This window comes from Mauremys reevesii, linkage group 6, assembly GCF_016161935.1.
Source record: "Mauremys reevesii isolate NIE-2019 linkage group 6, ASM1616193v1, whole genome shotgun sequence".
Taxonomy (NCBI): Eukaryota; Metazoa; Chordata; order Testudines; family Geoemydidae; genus Mauremys; species Mauremys reevesii.
In genome coordinates, this window is record NC_052628.1 from 49324909 (window position 1) to 49339725 (window position 14817).

At 41.5% G+C, this 14817-nt stretch overlaps 1 long non-coding RNA gene across 8 annotated transcripts in view; it reads right to left on the bottom strand.

Moving 5' to 3' along the window:
• Positions 1 to 485: 485 nt before the first annotated feature.
• Positions 486 to 14817, bottom strand: part of LOC120407350 — a 39652-nt gene continuing 25320 nt past the window's right edge. For 5 of the 8 annotated variants that reach the window (XR_005599891.1, XR_005599892.1, XR_005599897.1 and 2 more), the window contains 3 exons: positions 8116 to 8196; positions 2951 to 7093; positions 486 to 967 (listed from right to left, as the gene is read on the bottom strand). This is a non-coding gene — a long non-coding RNA (uncharacterized LOC120407350). The remainder of the gene's footprint in view (positions 968 to 2950; positions 7094 to 8115; positions 8197 to 14817) is intronic. The other 3 variants (XR_005599895.1, XR_005599896.1, XR_005599893.1) reach the window with 3 other exon arrangements.

Here is a 14817-nt window from a genome sequence, read left to right on the forward strand (position 1 = left end):
GGGACCTTTGGGGTGTCACCTGATGTGCTGGGATGCCACTGAGTCAGCCTATTCTGCCAACCTTGTCCCCTTTACCTGGCCTTGCTGGGCTAGGTTCACAAGCCTCTTCCAGTCAAACACACAGGCAGGGTCACACCCAGCTGCACAGAGACAGAGAGATCCACTCTAGAAAGATTCAGCCTTAGGGGCTTGCCCCAACACTCTGGTGCCCACTCCCTTTAAGGGGCACAAACCCAAAGGTTTTATGAAATTTGCCCCCTCCCTCAATGTGGAGAGAGATATGCACAACTTCTTGCCCCCCCTAGGTAGAAATTACATAAACCGGGTTATATTATAAACAAGAAATAAATTTATTAACTACAAAAGGTGAATTTAAATTGACTATAAGAGAAACAGACAGAACAAAGCAGATTACTGACCAAATAAAACAAAATACGCAATCTGGGCTAAATATACTTAAGAAACAGGTTACAGAATGTACATTCTCACCCTAAATGTTATTTTAGGCACATTGCAAAGTTTCTGTGGTTCACAGTTCCAGTTATATTCCTTTTCAGACTGGAGCCCTGTCTTAGTCTGGACTCTCCCCTTGCCTTCCCTTCAGGTGGCTCTAGCAGTCTTTCTTCTTGGCCAGATAGGCCATGGAGAGGAGGAATCCAGTTTGCCTTCCGCTTTACCCTTAAATAGGATTTACATAAGGTGGGAATCCTTTGTTTTCCAAGCTTGACCCCTCTTCCCTTCCTGTGGAAAGTTACAAGAAGTCCCAGGTAACATTTAGTATCAGGTGACAAGACCACTTGACTCTGTAAGATCACAGAGTCCATGAGTCAGTGGCAGTATGGAGGGTCTGCAGGAAGGCCAAGCTTTTCACAGTCCATTGTCCTCGCTGATGGGCCATCCTTCCTGTCTGACTATTCCATTGTAGTACCTGAAGTATTAGCAGTGGGTGTCACCCAAAGTAGCATAGCTGAAATACAGATACATAGTCAATATTCCTAAATTCAGATCCAGAAATGATACAGGCATACAAATTGGATAATCACATTCAGTAAATCATAACCTTTCCAATGATATCTCAAAGTATATCTCAGTTATGTTGCATTCATATCATAAGCATATTTTCATAAAGAATATGGAGTGAAATGTTACAGATTCCACTGCTGCAATTTTCAGGTTCTACAGTAAGTCAATTGTGACATTATGTGCAATGATTGCCTACAGCAGAGAACAAAATGGAAAATTATAGATGAAATAGGATGATAGGATTTGCCATACTGGATTTGATCACTGCTCTATCAAGCCATGTATACTGCCTCTGGCAGCACATGATAATTCAAAACCATGATCTACTCAACCAGTTGTTCAATGCTGTACATTAAGGGAAAAATTCCTTTCCTGACCCAAGGGAAATCAGTTTACATCCTGAAGAAACATTTGATTACTCTTGTCATTATTTTACCTGGCATAACTACAAGTAGGTATTAGAAATGATCCAACAACTTTAAAAATTTAACCTGTCTCAAGATCTCCTGCACCAATATATCCTATAGGGTGACTATTCTGTACATCATGCTGTCAAGGCTGATTCCCCACTTTGAGCGCAGAAGGTGAGGGCCCACCAGGATTCTAAAAATTAATACTGGCCACTGCAGGCTTGTATCAAACGCTCAAGGTTACAGCTTTTCTCTGACCTTGGATGGGTAGATGCTGCCACCACCCAAGTGCAAACGCCCGTTCGAGAACCCAGGAAGGCGCACTTGGGAATTCCTTCCTGTGGGGAACCCTCAAGCCCTTTCACCCCCACCCCTCCGGGGAAGAGCTGAGAAAGAAAACAAAGGAAATCATCTGTTGCCACCAGCTAATTAAACAACATGTGCACAAACCTCTTAGGATACAAAAATCCAATCCTGTTCTTAAAAAAGGTAAATTTTATTAAAAACAAAAAGAAAGAAAATACATCTGGAAACTTAGGCTATTGCTAGATATAAAAAGAGCAAATACAATAATTAAGCATCAAGAATGGTTTTCTTGAGGTTAAGCTTAATGGTTACAAGCAAAACAAAAGCATTTGGGGTTAGCACAGAGGAGTCCACAAGCCATAAAGAAATAAAAAGAGATAAACCTAATCACATCTTCCTAGACATTTCCTGATCTACTTACATATCTGGGGTTTCAAATGAGTAGTTTCTAGGTATAAGCTGATGATTTTCATACCTGGCCCAAGCTTTGGTTCTGCCCTGTTCCCTCTTTCCCCGTGAACAACATAGACAGACAAAGGGGAAGTTTTCCCCCAATTTTTAAAAGTTCTAGCCTTCCCATTGGCTCTTTTGGTCAGGTGCCCACTCTCTTCCTTTTACCTATGCAGGGAGACTTTTTAACCCTTTACAGGTAAAGCAAGTAGAGAACAACCACTAAAAGGGATTTTATAGCTAACTGGCTGGCTGGGTGTCCATAAAAGGGAGCTACCCCCGTCTTTCATTTATCACACGTGCAAATCAACTGAATATTTTTTTTTAGTTCTACATTTAGTGTCCAGTAATTTCATGTGGTGTTCCACTTTTAAGTCACTATAGAAGGTAAAAGGAATGACTGAAACTCTTTCACTATGCAATTCATAATTTTGAATACCTCAGTCAATGCTTCTCCTTTCCTACCTAAATAATCCTGTGGTTTCCACTCTCTCTTTTTATCACCGTGTTAAATTTATCAGCAGCCTCTAGACAATGCCTGTTGCAAGAAACACACCCCCATTACTTCTACAGTAAGAGTTCTTTGTCTCCATGAGGGTTTAATAGACTTTATTAGTTCCCATATTTTACTGAACCTTCTCTCAGCACATCCCGCACTAGGCATGATGATGTCATTGCATTTGTTTTCTTACAGTAATGAATATTACTTGTGTTTATTGTTGTATCCACTGATTCATTTTATGATCTCATAGCAATAATACCTTTGGCAGGCAACGGTTTTCCTGTTTCATTTGTTTTGGTGGCAAGATATGCCTCTGAGCCGGATGCTATCAGCAGAAGCATGGCTGATTATGCACCTCCTTTTGGAACATTACCCCTCACAATGTTTTTCATCTTCTTGATGAATCTTTGGCCTGGCTTAGCTCTTCTCTTCATTTCTTCCATCTGGTTTCTTTCAGATCTGAAGAGCTGTCTGAGACATACTTTTCTTGATCAATGACATTATTATCTATGGTGATCTTTTCCTTTTCATGGCTGAATTGAGCTTCTGTATTAACTCTTATAGGTCATGGCATGTTAGCTATGAAGACAAGACCATCTTGCAAATGTGAGTTGGTTCAACTACTTCCTTCCAGCTGGTGTTCAATGCTTTCTCCTCTCCATTCTCTCTTTGCAAGCAGAGGCCTGGGTAATGTATCTTGTTTCTCTCTCTCTTGTTTCTGATCTTCTTACTGCATATACAGTGAAGACCAAGTTATGTTTTGGTAGAAACTAAATGCATTGGCCATATCCATACTTCAGTTCTGAAGACCTGTCAATGGAAGGGGTTTCTGTTCCATTAATAGGTCACAAGCTTTTCCTGTTGTCAATAAGTGATCTACACAGAGAGGGCAGGATGGCTCAGGTAATCAAATGATAAGGTGGTAAGAGGGGGGAAGGGGGACAGAGCTTTGCACCGCCAGGCCTTTGGTTCAATGCTCACAAAAGTTGGGAGTGTTTGGAAGTCCTTACCATATACTCACTGCTTGGTGACCATTGTATTAGTGGTTTCAGTCTGGTTCTTAGGCTCCAAAGCCATGTTACAGAAAAACACCACTGCTACAGTTGGCATGAATTAACTTTATGGCAGTCCCAGCAGAGAAACCTTCACTGAATTCTCTTTCTACCCCCTCCAAAGGTGCTCCAGCCAGAGGTGGGATGTAACTTATTGGCTGGGTTGCATGCGGAAGCTTTGCCTATGCCTATTCTATGGAAAAACAAAAGACTTCAGTCTTTTGGGCTATCAATCTGGCACCTTTTGTGAGCACTAAATTCACGTTAAAATGAAGAAAAAAAATGGAAAAATGCCATGCATGGTGATAGATTATATTTGTCCATCTTTGTCAGTATTTCATTCAGCATTATTAGTGTGCAGGATTGATTGAAAGCCTGCTCATTCCTTTACTTGGTTGGAATCCAATTTGCAGTAAGTCACTTGCTCACTACCAAGGTTAGCAATTTGTAGGCTAGAGACAGGAGGCTAATGGGACTTAGTCCTCCAATTGTCTCCGCACTTTCCATTTTCAGACTAGCATTATTTCCCTTCTTTGTTTCTTCTCTCTCTCTCTCTCTCTAAAGCATTGTGAACATAATTTCCAGCTATTCTACTTCTGCTCTCCCCATTGTCTTTTGCAATACTGATTACACTTTGTATATTTTCCAAAAAAAAAAAAAAAAGTCTTCTCATCAGGGCCGGCTTCAGTGTTTTTGCCACCCCAAGCAGCAAAAAAAAAAAAAAAAACCCCGACCAAAAAACCCCCCAAAAACCGCGATCGGCGGCAGCTCTACTAATGAGGTTAAATGAAGCTGGTGGTATAATGTAAGACTTCTTTGTAAATTGATTTAGGAAAGATCAGAAGGAGAAAATGCTCATGGTTACCCTTTAACAATCTTTTAATTTTATGAAGCATTCTAGCCATAACATGCTCCCCACTGTAGACAATTGTCTCCTTTAAAATAAAGCCTTGTTGTTTGTTTTGCATAGTTCAGCGGCTGAGCAGCACTGGGCGCCCTGACTGTACTGTGGTTAGTAAATAATAATAGCTCTAGAATTATATTGATTGGATTCCATTTCTGTGTTAGTCCTTTTTATGCACTGCACTATATCATTGAGTTGCTAGGGGCCAGTTTGGCCCCATGTGCATTAGAGAAGCCCTAATGTTGCTCTAACTTTCAGTCACCTGCAACAGCTGCTAACGGGCTGTTCCAGAAGTTAGGAGTTGCCAGAATGCAGTATGCTTCAGCTATGCACCCTCTTCAGTGCACCCCCAGTATGCTATGCTGAAGGCTGACCAGAGGGCTGGCAGAGGGCTAGCTATGCCAACTCTGTGCTGTGCTGGGATTCACCTACATAAGGAGAATCCCCAGCTGGCCACTTAGGACACCTTTAAGGCTGCTTTGTGTCACTCCAGTGAGTGGCACAAAGGAGTTTCATTGGGCCAGAAAATGGGTCCCTCACGATTATCTATCTTGTGTGTGTGCGTGAGAGAGAGAGAGAACGAGAGAGAGATAGAGATGCAGGCAACTTTAAGGAGTATAACTTTAATGTGGGTTTTATTGTGCATTTACACTCAAAACCTTAATGCTGTTCACATATACTTTTCATACACTATACCTTACTGTAATTTAAATGAAAACCTTTAGTTATAAATTAATTACTTAGTGTGAAATAAGAGGAAGTTATTATTATTTTTAGTTAAAAATGGTACCACACAACTGTTGAACTCTCTTACAGACAAAAGATGGTATCTCTTGACAACAGAATAATGTGGTTTAATAGTTAAGCATCAGTGTACGTAGATAGCTGTGTGCCTAACCTGGCAAAATACTGAAAGAGAGGCACCAAATTCCAGGTTTAAAGTTTAAATAAGAAAATGCTACTTTCCATCACCTTTCCCTGACAATTCAGGAAATGCAGAGCATAAACGGGGTCGGAAAAGGGCTCATGACTGAACTTTGCAGCTGGTTCCCCAGTTACTGTTGCTGTGTTGTAACCTCCCTGATATCATTTGCTCTCTCTCCCCCACCCCCTTCATCTTTACAGGTATCCCCACCAGGTCAGGATTGGTTTCAGAGAACCTCACATGCACAGATGTGTTGTCTCCTGTCTCCACAAACATACCCTCACATGTTGCCACCCATTAAACATCCCCCTTAGTGTCTCCTGTCCTTCCCTATTAGATTTCTTGGGAGGGTCTGGTTACAGCTACCTTTGTAGTGCTGGCACTAGAGCATAGTTTTTGTATCAGGAGTTGGCGCATTCTAATCCTAGCTTGGAGCAGACTTTTAAAAAAAAAGTAAATACTTGTTCATGAGAATTAGGTCCAGCAGTGAGCTATTGTTACTTTAAGCAACACTGACTCTTCCCTGAAGGGTTTCAGCACCATGATGCACATTGGCTACCAGGCTAATTGCTTTACATTGCAATCTATTTTCATAGGCAAATGGTGCCCAAGGGTGAAATAACAAAAATACTGAGGCAAATTTTCCAACATGTGTTCTTTAAAATTCCCCCCTGAGTTGGAAGAGTGACCTCTGGTGAACAAATGTTCTTTCACCTTCAGTGTTCAAAACTATTAGTGTTTTTGTATGCTTACATGATTAATTCACAGGCTCTCTTTTCAGCAGAGTGATTTCTAAACTCTGCTTTTCTTGCTCCCTCAGATTTAAGGCAATTTGTTTTATAAGACTGGAAATACTCTATTCTGTAAGACTATGTTTGATTATATGTTTAATGGTTACTGATTAAGTGCTGCATTCAGTTACCTTGGCTTTAGTTTGAATAGCCTTTAAAGAGAGAGGTCTTCAGGCAGATTATTCTGTAACTCTGATCCTCTGCAGCTGACAGGTCTCACTGCAGATTTTGCAAGCTGAAGAGTTCCATTTGAAACCTATCAAATTTCCCAGTAGTGTTGCTTGTTTACAGTTCTGCATGGCAATCTAATCTAAGAATGAGGCATTCTCTAGGCTTTTTACTATAATTTGGGTATCTTAAATAAACCCTTTACCAGGAAAGCCCCAGAAATTTTTCAAAAATGATTTGAATATAAAAGAATATAACTGCCACTGGCACAGCTAAGAGTGAGACTAGGGGGGCAAAGGACCAAGTCAATACTGTCCATATATGGTGAAGATAACCCCATTTCCTGTTCTGACTTTGCTGAGTCCATACAATTCAAAGGGTATCTTAGCTTACCTGAGCATTGCTTTCCAGTAATGAATCCAGTTCGAACTTTCTTTACCTCACCATTTGCTGTTCAGTGTCAAGGAGTGAGACTGATGAAAGGAAGTAGGTCCATCCACAGTGTTCCACCTCCTTGTGAAGCTGGGTGACTCAGGGCAGTTGCATCTTTGAAAGTTAAAATCTGAACACAGATATTTTCCTGATTTTAAACAGTTGTTAACTCATTCCCCCTCTTTGACTAAGGTGACCTCAAGGAGGTTTTTTTCCTTGGACAACAGAATAATTCCTCCTCTTTCATTTTGTTGCTTTCCTCATGTGTTTATAAACCACGATGTTTCCTCATTTCTATTCACTCTGCTTGTGTTCATGAGGAATCCCATCCCATCTCCAGGTCCTTTTATAGTTTCACCCTAGTCTCCTCTGTGTTTACAACAAATTTGGAATCATCTGCAAATTTAGATGTATTGTACAGAATGACCTGTATTATTAGGCTATGACTGAATAAGTCTTCCATTTTTGATTTTCATGAACTAAGTAAAATTTCATTTAATACCTTCTTGAGGATTCTACTAAAATGTAGTAAACTCCTTGCTTCATTCACCACTTAGCCATCTTTCCTCATTCAGTGCCCAATCATATCTGTTGACTTATTCTCACTCCTTTTCCCTCAGCACCAATTATCTCCCCAATCAGCAGCACTGCTCACAGAGGACAACTCGGATTACATGCTGTGCAAATGAGGAAGGCGAAGTAAGAACTCCCTTTACAACTCCCTCCCTGTCGGGGTGGGTAGGACTAAGTGGATGATGGGCATTTACTTACTCTATCCTTGAAGCAGGTGGGTGGGGACGGGTGAGGAATGGGCAGAGTCTGTCCCTCACTCCTTGGTCAGTGCAGCTGAATGGAGCATGATGTAATTTGCCATTAATATAGGCCAGCAGCAAATTACTACACCTTTTCACAAGAAGGGGGAGTCATTGCGAATGCTAGGTGTGTTTCCCAGCCACAGTGGCTCTTGAAGTGGTGAAGTTTATGCATCACCTCTCATTCAGGACTGTGCTTAAAGTCACAATCTAGCCTAAAAAACCAACCAACCTTCCCTGAACAACATAATTAATAATAATAAATAAACACAAAGATCCAGGATAAGAATCACAGGTCTAGCAGATGTAATGAGTATAGTAAAAAGCAGTGATGTTTTACCTCGTTCCCCCTTGCTCCACAGGAGGAACTTCTTGTTCCATTCACCATTGTCATCTGGCACTTGTTTAGGAGAAATATAGTCTGCATTTGGGAGAGCACAGGTGTGTTCAAGAAAAGGAAAGGAACTCAGGTTCAGAATGGAGAGAGGCTTCCTATTCCGGGCTGAGGGTCTCCTTCTGGTTCCAAAGTAATCCACAGATGCCTGTCCTTTTGCACCTGGGTTCCTATCACAGCTGTTGTGTAGGCCAGGATGTGGAGTAACCTCAGTCTCTTGTGACTATCCTTGATCACTCATGATTTCTTTCCTACTGAACTTGAGCTGCCTGATGAGAAAATCTTAAGAAATAACGCTTTACAAATCTGGAATGAATAATCTGAGAAATAATTGTATTTCTAAGCATTGTACATACACATACTTTCTAGATGGAGAGTATGTGAATTATATTGTACATACTTTTGGAGCGCTAATTAAATAATATATATGTACGTGTTTTGTACATAGGAATTGCCATGCTAGATTGTACCAGTGGCTCACTTAGAGCCACTTCCTACCTTCAAAAGTGATCAGTACCACCTATAAATACAAAAGTACAAGAACCACGCATGGATGATGTCAGAAAGCAGGGATCATGAGTGGAACATGTCCTTTGCAAAGCATAATCCTTGCAAGTCCTTTGCATTACCTTGAATAATTGATCCTTTTATGTCTTATATCAGCATGTGTGATCCTTGCACTTTTGCCCATGTAGGAGGAAAATGTAAAAACCCTGTGAAATGGCATACTTACAGGGGAAGTTTCTTCAAATGGAAAATACTATATTATATTACAGGAGCACCAAGAGACCTCAGGCCCAATATGCTAGGCATTGTACAAAAATATAACAAAACTATGGTCCCTGCCCTGAAGAGTTAAGATAAGAGCTAAGAAGATGAGTAACTATTAATAATAATGAATTTGACTTATGATTGTCTTACAGTGTGGGTTATAATATTGCACTCTTCCTTTCTATGCAAAATAATCCTTACATATCTGTTATTGGTAATGGAGTTTGGAGTTGAGGGTATTCAGCTATAAGGGGTGTGTGTGTGTCTTCAGACTATCTGAACTTTATTGATGCCAAATGAATGTTACAAAGTTGTATTATAGAACTGTACTCAGACCTTGCTAGTGTACAATATACTGAATTTAAGAAAAATGAACTCACATTTATTGAAAAGAATTCTAAATACTGTACATTACTTTTCATTGCTTTAGAAGTAGTTAATGCATTCTCTGGCTTATTCAAGAAGTGTCATACACAAAACAATTACAAATAAGGGCAATGGTGATTGTTCCCTTTCTGTCCTTTCCTTGCATTGCTTGCTTGAATCCTAGTATCTTTACTGCTCCTCATGTCCCAGTCTGCACTCATCTCCTCTCAGATGGTTTGAGTGGCCAGTGTTTGGTTACTGGTCCGCTTGACTGGATTGTAAAAGTGTTTTGAGATGCCCCTTCCATTTGCTACTAAGGATGGTCACATGCACAGTGACCACGTATTTTCTTTTTAGACACCTCCCTTCTAGGATTTACAATTCATAGGACTTTATGCTCTTCTGTGGAAACTGATCTATTTATTGGAACATTTTTGAAGCAGAACATTTGTCTCCAGGGGCTACTTAGAAATCTACAGAACAAGATGTTTTATGAACAGCATTTTTCAGTGCTGCAAAAGAAGCACTTTATTATTACAGTTGTCTTTGTGGCTAACATCTGAAGTATTCCAGGTTTATCCTTTAGTGTGGTGACTCCTAGATTTAGAATGACCAAACATTTTCCCCCAACCTGTTTTACAGTTATCTTAAAGAATGAAAACATGGTATCTCCTTTGAACACACTGTACATGTAATCCATGGCAACAGTGGCAACTAATGGTTGGGGCTTTGGAGATTGAGATGGGTATCATTTGTATTTATAAATTGAAAAAACACTTTGCTTCCTAGATTTTAATGCCAAAGGGCCTTATGGGGTGCAAGTGGTAATCAAGTGTTGCATAGGTCTTGTGCTGGCCCTCTGCATGGGGATGAATTTCACCCACTGTGACTACAATGGGTGAATAAGGGAAACAAAATTTGGCCCGTCATTCATGTTGGGTAAGTAGATGCAGTGACAGATTTTTTTTTTCTAGTCTGTCACTGTGTAAGCAGTACCTAAGATTCCAGGTACAGAAGGTGATAGCTATGCATTCAGCCAGTTCAGAGAAGGCAAAGCAGGAAGAATAAATTGTTTGACATTTTAGTCTAGAAAACTGAGGAGAGAGTCTTTCAGTCCCCCGCTCCAAACCCTGTACACTACTCCAGTGGCAGACAGGGGCTGGAAAGGCACCAATAGGCTAGCATAAGCTCACCTTTGGCCCCTCTTCCTTTGCGGTGTGCATTCTCCCGGGAGGCATAGCATTAAATTGGACCACTGGTTTACTTTAAACTCTACAAAAGTAATTCTTAGTCTCAGTTTTGTGTTTCTTTCTTCTCTAGGGCTTCCCTCTCATATATGGTTGATGGCTTGAGGCCATTGACTCTCACTAGAAGGGTATCTGTGTGATTCCCTAGGCATCTGAATGTGGAGCTGTGTTGATTTAGAGATCAGCTGCTAGGGAAAGTTGATAGAACTAAACATTAACAGCTCTCTCCTCCCACCCCCTGTAGACTATTCTCTTGACATCTGTAACAATACAAGTCTCCTCAGTACAAAACTGCTGTCGTTGGTATTAATGATTCCTCTCCATCTGGCTGACAATAGGAGTTTGAACCTGTATTCGTTTTCGGATCCAAACTTTTGGACTTGACTGTGTATTCTCTCTTCTGAAAGGCACAGTCCCATGGGAAAACTTTGCCCATTCCATCTGTACAGCACAATCCCGGCAGAGAAAAATCTGCAAAGCAGCCAGTTGGTTAAAAAGTCAAGCCATAAGTGTGCTTTATATTAAAATTCAAGAATACTTAGCACATCCAGGAATGAAGTTCTCAAAGCAGCCCCTAAAGATCATGAGACAATTCCATAGTATATGGGAAGTTCTTTTGTTATACTGGGATTTGTTTTTTGCCAGGAGGAATAGCAGGGATGAGAAAATGCAGAACACTTATACAAAGGCCAGGCCTTATTATACAGATTGAGCTCTGGAAGGATGTTGTGTAGGTCACATCTTTATGGACAGTGGTGCAAGTGGAATCCATTTAGTACTGGTTCGGGGGGCCCCAGGGAGGGCACGTGACCTCCTCATGCAATCCTCCATGTGACTCCTTCCCACCTCACCCTCAGCCTGGGACCCCCATACTTTCCCTCTCCCCTCCCCATGATCCACTCCCCTTACTTGAGGAGGAGGGGCTCTGTCCGCCTCCTGCTGTGCCTTCAGAACTGCAGCGGTGAGAGGAGCAGAACATGGGGCCACCGGGTGGCTCCATGCCTGCAGGTCCTCCAGCATGGCTGTACTGCCCTCAGCTCCACCCACAGCCCTATCCTCCAGTGGGGCTGCTGTATGGATGGAGGAGACTCTGCATGGAAGGTTCTGGGGGTGATACAGCTGCACTGGAGGAGCTGCCAGCGTGGGGCTGCCCAATGACCCCACGTTCTGCTGCTTCTCTTTCTGGTACGCCGTACCAGCTATAAATATCTTGCCACCACCTTCTTCCCAGCCACGTCCCCTTATGCTGGCATTTGGGAGAGAGTGGCAAAAAAGCCAGTCTGCTGGCTCTATGACATCCCAGGATCCATCTACACTGGGGTGGTCTTCCTGTGGCTGGCTATGCTGGCTTTACAGTTAAAATCCACTAGTACAGCAACACAAAGAGGCCACAGTGCATTAGTGAATCTGGTCTTTATGTGGATTATGTATTAATTCATGTCATACTATGCTTTACACCTTATTTAATCTAATAAAAGGCACTGACTAAATTGCCAAATCAACTTGTTTTACTAAGTTTTACACAGAAAAAATGTTGAATGTTAATAGATTTCTGTGAAATTATACATGGACTATTTAGGGGTGCTGTATCCTTGAACAGATCACCTACCCTCTCAGAGTCAATTTCTGTATATAAAATGGGAATCAGTTCTTCCTTATTTACCTACCTCATTGGTGTAGTTAGAATTAACTATTTAGTGTGTGCAGAGTAATTTGAAGTTGGAGGCACACATTTTCAAAGTGACTTGTGATTTTTGGTGCCTCAGTTTTCAGATGGCCAATGTGAAACTTATTAAAAAGGGGCCTGAGTGAGAATGCAGCTGTGCTGAGACAGACAGGATTGTCTAGTGCAGGGGTTGGCAACCTTTCAGAAGCGGTGTGCCGAGTCTTCATTTATTCACTCTAATTCAAGGTTTCATGTGCCAGTAATACATGTTAACATTTTTAGAAGGTCTTTTTCTATAAGTCTATAATACATAACTAAACCATTGTTATATGTAAAGTAAATAAAGTTTTAAAAATGTTTAAGAAGCTTCATTTAAAATTAAATTAAAATGCAGAACCCCCCCAGACTGGTGCAGGGCCACCCAGAGGATTCAGGGGGCCTGGGACAAAGCGGGGGAGCTGCAGTGCTTGTATTCACCGACGGTGTTCCGGGTCTTCGGCAGCATTTCAGCGGTGGTGGGCCCTTCAGTCACTCCGTGTCTTCGGCAGCACTGAAGGGCCCCCCACCACCGAAATGCCAGCCGAAGACCTGGACCGCCACTAGGCCAGGGCTCGCGGGGCCCCTGTGGGGCCCAGGGCAAATTGCCCCACTTGCCCCCACCTCGGGCAGCCAGGAGCCGAGCAGTGTGAGTGCCACTGAAAGTCAGCTTGTGTGCCGCCTTCGGCACGCATGCCATAGGTTGCCTACACCTGGTCTAGTGTTTAGGGCCTATGCTAGGATTAAAGAGACCTGGGTTCAATTCCTTGTTCTATCAATGTCTTCATTTGCGACCTTGGGCAAGTCACTAAACTGTGTGCATCAGTTCCCCATAGTACTGCCCTGCCTCTCACAGGGGTGTGTGAGAATAAATACACTGAAGACTGTGAGATGTTCAGACACTACAGTAATGGGAGCCATTTAAGTACCTAAAATAGCTCACACTTTCTGAACATCTGGTCCTTGAAAGATATCGAAGGCTGGGCCAAAATCTCTAGCCACTTTCAAAAATGTAGGCCATGAAGTACTACATAAGAGCTAATTATTCTTTTAAATAAATATAGTGCTTAGTAGTTGGAGTTCCACCAAGAGGACCAGAGAGCCCTGTGGTGGATTAGATTGGGAACCAGTTCCTATTTATATACCACGGATTTGTACTTTCAATTCAACACTTTAAGTGTGAAAGTGTATAGTATAGAAATAAGATGATGAGGGGGCCTTGTTCCCATTTACACTGAGGCTCTTTATGTCACTCTGCCAGGATAAAAATGGCCTTAACATGAGTGTAAATGAAATTTACTCCACTATAAGACTCCTTTACATTGCTGGAGTGGTGTAAAGTGACCTTTGTGTAAATGAGACTCAGGCCCAGTAGCTTTAGTTTCCTGGTTAGTTTTGTTTCCCAGAATATGATATTTTCCTGTTTTCTGTACACCTGCTATGGATCCAGAGGGGGCAGTTTCAATGAAGTGTTAGAAAAACAGAGGATATAGCCTCAGTTTGGTGAGTTTAGATGTTTATTTTAATTGTAGAGAGACGAGCAGGATTGTTTTCCCTCAATGTACTACTCCACCCCTCCATCTTACTCCTTTCCACAGGCTCATTCAGATGGATAGCACTTTGCATCTCCCTGCTGAGCCTCTGCACTAACATATTCTTGGTGTGACTTTAAGACATTAAGGGCTGAGAGTGGAGTGTTTTGGCACTCACACTCCTTTAATCTTTTTTTACATCTAAGGGTTTGTCTACATATACAACGTTACAGGGGCACAGCTGCGCTGCTGTAGCACTTCAGCGTAGACACTATCTGTACGTATGGGAGGGGAGGGATTCTTCTGGCAGCATAGGTAATCCACATCCCTGAGAAATGGTAGATGGGTCGATGGAAGAATTCTTTCCATTTTTCCATTGACCTAATTCTGTCTACATGGTTGGCTTAACTATGCTGCTCAGGGTATGGACTACCCCTGAGTGATGTAGTGTGGCCGATCTAATATACTCATGCAGACCAGGCCTCAGGGTGCCTATACATTACTCCTCTGGGTCCCTTTTGCTTCAACAACTGTATGATTTCAGACCTTAGTAACTATATATTCCAGTTGGATTTTCCTAAAGCAACCTATATACCGATTTGTTTCAGCACAAACTTGATAGCTTAGAATTAACAGCACTTTCTGGCTATCTAATCATGCGATCATAATGGTCCACACAACATGTGTGTGAAACAAAATGTAAATGAAAACTTATAATCTGTATGTTTAAAATAAACAGTAAAAATATTTACTTTATTTTTACTTAATTCTCTATTAATCTTTGTTGCAATTTTCACAGATGAGAGGAAGAAAAGGTTACCATTTCAGCTCTAAGCTGTCTTCAAAAAACTTTGAGTGAATGTGGGCCACAGGATGTGATAAATAAAATCCAACACAGTTAAGCCAATATAAACTTTGCAAAAATGAAATCTTTCATATTGTTGGAATCATCCCTTAAGCAGCTTTCCAAAAGTTCCAGGGAACAGTATTATATATTTCTGATTAACCCTCGAAGGGGCAGCAAGAGCTC